The following is an 8,085-nucleotide window of genomic DNA, read 5'->3' on the forward strand; positions in this document are numbered from 1 at the left end:
CAGAGGTTGTTATAGCTGGAAGAGAGAAATGGCTAACGCTTTACTTTGACTTTCAAGACTGGCTCTTGAAGGACGTTCTAGATATATTAGTCAAGAGAACTAGGCTTCCATGACTAGAGCTTGGCACTTGAGTTTCCTAAATTCTAAAAACTCCCCATTAATCTGAAAAACCAAAGTTTGGGAGACTGAATGTGGAGATTTTTAAAGCTACAGACTGTGATGTCAAGAGAAGGGCAGCATTGCTTCCACACAGAGGGGACTTGAAAACTCCATGGCTTGGGAGAGATGTCAAAGAGAGAAGAGAATTATACTCAAGAGGAACTATCCAGTCTGCCCTTTCCTGGGTTAAATCTCTGGGATGCAGGGTATCATGAGAGATAGGCTTGAGTAGTAGAGGATGGAGAAGATTACATGCCATCCCCACCTGAAAGTCTGGGATGAGGCAGTCCTGCAGAGAACCTGAGATGACCCACGCCTCCCAGAAGCTATCACGGAGGGCATGGGGGAGATCGATAATCTCCCATGTTCCCCAGTAAGTATTGACTAGCAAGCTCTCAGAGGAATCATTATAGCTGAGATGAAAAGACCTTATGGCAGAGGGCCTCAGGGTTGACGGCCCAATCTGGGGAACAAAGAGTAGGTCTAGCCAGGCCACAGGAGGTCTGCAGGGCCAGCAAGATCTAAGGTGGGGTCCTAAGGAGCATGGGGGAAATGTCAGAGCTCCCGACAAGCATTGCCTTTGTGGACAGAGTGAATAAGGAGTTCCTCCAGCAGTGGAGGCAGCCACGCCAGCCCCTTACCGAAGAGTAAAGCAGATGATCAAAGTCTAGAGGACAGCACAAAACCCCTACAATGTTACATAAAGCCTCCTGTACCCAGACACAATCTCAGGATCAAGCAGAAGGAGAAGGAGAACCAGGGTTCCATCACCACAGAGAAGAACCGTGATGGGAAGCTGTGGCGTGAATTGACTGAGCTTAAATTCTGAATTTAATAATTTCCTAATAAAGACTTCTTTCAGTCGGAAGATACTGAATGTCTTTGAAGTGATAGAATAGAACTAAGTTGAGTAAAGGTAGACTTTTTGTACCTCTGACTCGTGACTGTATTTGAAATGTAAAACCCACTGTATGAAGATGAATGAGATAAAATTCCTGCCTCAAGAACTTTATAATCTAGGGGTGTGTTATAAGGTGAGGTATTGAACCCAGGAGTTTTCTGCCCTATAATTTTGCATATGATTGATGTTGACATTTTATGAATAAATACATTTCATGCCTTAATTTTGCATATGATTGATGTTGACATTTTATGAATAAATACATTTCATGCTTATAAATTGGGCCTGGGGCGGGGGTGGCTAAAGTGAGAATAGAAAAAGGCTATAGGGCCAGAAGAGCTAACGTTCTACTGCAGAAATATGATGCCAATTGAGAAAAACAATTGGATGAAAGCCCGCTAAAGGACAATCTAAGTGTTCACTAGGTTGAGGAAGATGCTCTATGGAAAGAAATATTAATATGATAAACTAGTCAGGAAATGCAAACGCTGAGAAGGAACAGAAATGAAGTCTATCAGTTTTTTAAAAAACATTGAAACCATCATAAACCATTATTCAATCTCACTCCAAAAAAAATTTTAAAAATGAGTTAGATAGCTCCAAGGAAGGTCTGATTTATACTGGCAATTTTCTTGACCCAATAAACCCCACATGATATCGGAAGTGACAAGATTCCAGGTACTTTGTATTTTATGTGCTAGGGAGGTGGGCAAAGTTCATACAGTATGTTTACTGGTGTTGCCCAGGAAATGTCCCAGCTATGGAGGATCTGTTTTCAGAACAGACCCCAGTCAAGAAGGGATTTTCCTCCAAAGCACCTTAAAATTAGACACTGAGAAAACCCAGATGCGATGTAGAGGAATGCTTATTCCCCAGTGAAATCCCAGGCACAGAGACACCATCCACATGGAGGAGGCTTGGGAAAGGCTCAAAGAGCTGCAGCCTTGCCTGCACTCCTAGGTCAGACAAGAGAAAGCTTACAATTTAGGGTAGGGTTTGTCAAAAAGGTAAAAAAATGGCTTTACTTTGTACCCAAGATTTTGAAGGAAGCAGCAGACATCTTATGACAGAACGGATTTTGAATTATGGCAACAACTGGGGGCATGTAGCAGAAGAGGTGGCTGGAGCCAGCAAGGCCATTTAATCACAATAGATAAAGCACTGTCATCAATTTCTTGGCAAGGAAGAAACAGACACTTGTATAAAAACACATTCCGCTTCCTTTATAGTTACTTTTACATGTTCTAAATTGTAAGAGGTCTTATTACAGAGTATGGGTATAGTCATTCTCAACAAATGCTTTTGATGTTTCCATAAAAATCTAAGTTAAATATGCCCGTCTGCATGGATCCCGACTGGTTATTAAAGTCAAGATTCTGGTAAGGAGTGGCAAGGACTTTTATTTTTTTGATGAGCATGCTAAATGGGCTATGCTTACTTATGCTTTTACAGCTCCTATGCTCTAAGATCTTTCCAAGCTGTACAATCTTGTGGTGGTTTTGAATCTCTTGCGTATCTCAGCTGGGAGATGTGATTCTCTCCATGCACTCCTTTCTAAGTCAGCATATAAAGTCCCCATACTTGTGTCAGTGATGTGCTGCAGTTGATTTGTACTGGCTCATAAAAGATGATTATTAAGATTTTAGGAATTCTGTGAGCCAGTTTTTAGACACAGCTGTTATTACATAAACTTACAGTTAAATAAATCATATTTAAAACAAAGGTAAGAAATACTTTCTAATTATTTTATTACACTTTACTATTTTTTATGCCTTTGAGGCTACTTACATGTACTGTTCCTGTATAGTGGAAATAAAAAATAATGGTGTATTTGATACACCATTTGTATTTGAGATACTGAGAATCTCTTCCCAGTTCTCCTTTCAGTGACATTATGTCTGCTGTGTGAAAGTGGCCTTGGTGAGGGGGATTTACACCAAGGGAATTAGCAAACTACTATAAATGAGGGCTTGTTTGTTGATTGCCTAGAATGTAAAAAAATGAAGGTGGAAGTGTTTATGATATAGATTAATCCTAAAATTATGCAGTATCCATAGCCATTCCATTGTAAATAACAAAAATAAATGAAGAAATATCCTTCCAGTATTCAAAAACTATTTTCTGATTCAGCAAAATGACTCATGTCATCTACAAAAGAGTGACATTCCAACTATGTCTTGATTGTTTCTCTGTTGTCTTGTTGGTTAACATAAATGCAAATATCTGTCAACATTCATGTCCAAACTACACTCATTCATCAGTTGTTACCAAAGGTTACCAAGAGATACATGGGTTAAGCAAAAAAAAAAAAAAAACAATAAAAGCATTTTATAAGAATCAGTGGCTGTATGGAGCTTAAAATAAAGGGCACAGTTATATTTATTATTATTTATAAATTGTGTGGTACACATCTTATATATAAAATTTATAATAAGCTTATTTATAGAACAAGTACATTCTTTTCCAGAGAGACAATTGTCAAACACTTATCAGCATACCACTACATGTGCCTCTCTCTCATCTAGGAAAAGTGAGCGATTCGTTCGATTTTTATTTTTTTGTTAGTTTTGTTTTTACTCTTAGAGAGGACAGTTATCTCTCTTTAGTGAGAAATGTCCAATTTTATATCTCTACCTTTTGGCCCTTTGTTGTTTTCTACAGTGTCACAAGGAGCTTGGCTTAAGGGCTACTACAAGGAAAGAGAAGGCAATAATTACCTTTCTATTTTCTTTACAATTAAAATTTTATTACAGTTTAAGGATGAATATGTACACACCACATTATCTGTGCTATTCAAACGTATTCCAAAAAGTATTAGTGTGGCTTTGAAATTATTTTTATGAGTTTGAAAAGGATTTAAGTTTGTGGTGTTTGAAAGAAAATAACAGCTTATTTATTTATTTATTACTTTTTAAGAAAATGGTATGTGCAGTGGTTAAAGGCATGGACTTGAGAATCAGAATACATGCATTTTAAACCCAAATTTGCAAACTGCCAACTCTGCTATCTGTTTAGATAGCCTCTCTGTACTTTAGTTTCCCCATCTATTCAATAAACATTAGAACAGAATCTACTGCATAGGGTTGTTGTGATAATTAGATGAATTGATATGTGTAAAGCACTTCACAGTGCCCGGCACACAGTAGAAGGTTTGCCATTTTCATTACCACTACTATTACTACAATTGTGGCTGCAACACAAAGTAGTCAATTCATTGACTTACAGATACTAAAGTAAACTGTACAAAGAGTACCTGATCTTAGATTCACTCTGGTGCAGAAAAATTGACTTACCAATGATCACACAACTTTTAGTGTTAGAACCCAAAGCAGGTGCCACATCTCCTGATAATCTGTTCTCTTGTTAAGCTAAATGGTTTCTTTACGAGCTATACTTGAGGATTTATCTTAACTAGTTACCTAGTCAATTTTTTTTTTTTTTTTTTTTTTTTGCAGTACGCGGGCCTCTCACTGCTGTGGCCTCTCCCGTTGTGGAGCACAGGCTCTGGATGCGCAGGCTCAGCGGCCATGGCTCACGGGCCCAGCTGCTCCGCGGCATGTGGGATCTTCCCGGACCGGGGCACAAACCCGTGTCCCCTGCATCGGCAGGTGGACTCTCAACCACTGCGCCACCAGGGAAGCCCTAACTAGTCAATTTTGAAGAGCTATATGGTTCTTTATGAAAAAGAATGCTTTTATCTAAGTGTATTAGGATGCTTTACAGCTGCACTGTCCAACATGGTAGCCACATGTGATCACTAAGCATTTGATTTGTGACTAGGGTGTTTGAGAAGTGCTGTAAGTATAAAGCACACACCGGATTTTGAAGACTTCATATGAAAATAAAATGTAAAATGATCATTAATAATTTTTACATGGGTTAAAAGTTTAAATTACAATATTTTGAATACATTGGGAAAAATAAAGTTTATTATTAAAAATAATTTCACCTGTTTCGTTTTACTTAATGTGGCTTCTAGAAAACTTAAAATTATATATATGTCTCTCAAGTGTGGCTTGTATTAGATTTATATTGGACAGTCCTATATAAGATTACTCTTCATGTCTGAACTTGAAAGCTGAAAATATTGCTTTGTTTAATAAACCAGGAAGTGTTCTCTACCTTAGTTCAGCACATTATTATCCACCCAGTCATCCAAGCCAGAAATCTAAGGAGTATTGTTGATTCTTCCCTCTTCCTCTACCCCATACATAGTAATGGTTGAATCATTCTCAAATCTATGCCAATGTCACCATTCCTTCTACCAGTGCAGTCCTCACTATTCCTTATATGGACATTGCAATAGTCTTCACACCACTCTCCCTGACCACCAGTCTTGGCTCCCCAAAGCCCACCTCCTACATTGTCAGATCACGCCACTCTCCTGAGCATGGTCCTTCTATTGGTCCCTATTATCGTGTTCACTAATGGCACATCCACCACCACCATCACCCCCTGCCCTCTGCCCCGTGGCCTGGACACTGCTTACCTGTCTCATCTCCTTTTACATGCTATATTAGAATTGATATGAAGAAATTCTTAAGTATGTACATTTTGTTAGGTATTGGGTTGTGGTGGGTGTGTGGGGAGTGGAGGAGAAGGGAGAGGAAGATCTGGGCAATGGTATGAAATGATTACTTATATTTATAAACATTAATTTTTTGAATGAAATATAAAACACAGATTCAACATCTAACTGGATGTCCTGGCCAATGCGTTAAAACAAGAGGGGAGAGCAATCTATACGGTTTTATCAGACACATCTTAATGATAATTCCTCCCATTTCCTCAGGACTGTGACTTCCTTAAATGAAATCATGTATGAAAAGAGTTTAATATAGTGACTGGGACATAGTATTCATAAGCACTTTCTATCCCTTTGCTCAAATCTCACATCTACCAAGCATACCTCCCCCCGAATCATCATTAAGTCATTAGGTAAAAGCCCAGGAGGTGAAATACAAACTTCCAAAAATATACACAGTTTAAGCAAGGATCACTTTCCAGGTCACAAAACCACTAATTACTGAGGAACTTAAACGTATGTTATCACATAGAACAACCTTATTTGTTGAGGATAGTGAAGAGTGAAAAAAAAGAGCCCAGCAAGCAAAGTGAGAAATAATTGGGAAAAAAGGGAAAACATGTTTCATGGCTGCTTCTTTACTGAAAAATTAAACAAACAAGAAAAAAGAAATAATGTGAAGGACCAAGTTATTTATCTCTATATTTCAAAAAGCATATACCATAATGCATGGAGCTACCTTAGAGAATTTCAGTTAGCATCAACCTGAAACTTTCATCTTGTTGATAGGTGATTTGCTTCAGGCTAACATTCTCAATAAGTATCCTGCTCAATAACTATCTTCGTTCTGTCTAGTGAATTCTAAAAAATTAAAAAGTAATTATATAAATGACTTAAACACTTATGTAAACCAATAATTATGGAAACATCATTGGCTCCATGATGAAAGTTACCATCTTTACTTTAATAATTCTTAGACTTTTTTCTTTGGAGATGTAGAGTCACTTTTTTTAAGATTATAAGAATTTTTTTATAGTCATTACCCTTGTGACTTAAAAATATCTGTATTCAGGGCTTCCCTGGTGGCGCAGTGGTTGAGAATCCGCCTGCCGATGCAGGGGACACGGGTTCGTGCCCCGGTCCGGGAGGATCCCGCGTGCTGCGGAGCGGCTGGGCCCGTGGGCCATGGCCGCTGGGCCTGCACATCCGGAGCCTGTGCTCCGCAATGGGAGAGGCCGCAACAGTGAGAGGCCCGCGTACCACAAAAAAAAAATATATATATATTTGTATTCAGACTGTTGGATTATTTGAAATACATAATTAATATTTATTTGTACTGTTACCAAAATGAAGATGCATCCACACAATTGAACTTCTCTATTATTTATTATTTAGCAGTTGGTCAAAAACAAACATTCTGATAGGTTCTGTTATGAAGTTGCCTTTATTTGTATAGAATCTACAAGTCTGAAGAATATTTAGAATCTGTCTAATCCACCTTCAGACCCAATTTAGGAATCCCAATCATCAAGAGGTTTTCCCTTTTGCTCTCAGATCTAATTCATCAGACTTGTTTTTTTTTTTTTTGCGGTACACAGGCCTCTCACTGTTGTGGCCTCTCCCATTGCGGAGAGGCATGTGGGATCTTCCCGGACCGGGGCACGAACCCGCATCCCCTGCCATCGGCAGGCGGACTCTCAACCACCGCGCCACCAGGGAAGCCCCATCAGACTTTTATATAATGCTTGAGAAGCCTTTAAGCTTTCTGTAAGTTCAACTACCAAAATGACAAGGCTGACTAATTACCACACTAAGAGGCTGATTTCCAATGTCAAAATTCCCCACTTTCAGAGAATTCCAGCACAGGGTGGTGCTTGCTTGTAACTGGATTAAGATTACCCAAGTTTCTGGAAGACTTTGCTTGTCCTGCTTCCACTTGGGCAAGGCAAAATGAGATCAGCATTCTTTTCTGATTTTTACAATTCATGTTTTTCAATATAAAAGGTCAAAAGGATTCTGATCTAAAATTTACAAACTATTTTTGTAAAATTACATAGTGGTGATTGCCACACTAGAAGTCTTAGCTCTTTGAGGATGCTAAAATAAAGAGACTGTGTTGCTTTGAATTTTTTCCTATACTTCCTAAACTCTTCTGTGTTTCTAACATCCCATCTCCCCATCTGCTCTCCAATCCCAATCTTAATTCAGGGAAAGGCAAACCATGGCACATGGGCCAAATCCAGATCGCCACCTGTTTTTGTAGATAAAATTCTTTGGAACACAGCCATGCTCATTTGTTTCCATATTGTCTATGGCTGCTCTCTTGCTAAAACAGGAGAACTGAGTAATTGTGACACAGATCATATGGTCTCGGCAAGCCTAAAGTATTACAATCTGGCCCTTTAAGAAAACATTTCTTGACCTTTGTTCCGGCAGGATCACTGAGTCAGTCCTCTCATACCTTTTTCCTCACAACACATATGTGGATGAACAAGTCAAG

The sequence above is a fragment of the Aethalodelphis obliquidens genome, unplaced genomic scaffold (genome assembly GCF_003676395.1).
Source record: "Aethalodelphis obliquidens isolate GAN/ISIS:26980383/991018 unplaced genomic scaffold, ASM367639v1 scaffold63, whole genome shotgun sequence".
Taxonomy (NCBI): domain Eukaryota; kingdom Metazoa; phylum Chordata; class Mammalia; order Artiodactyla; family Delphinidae; genus Aethalodelphis; species Aethalodelphis obliquidens.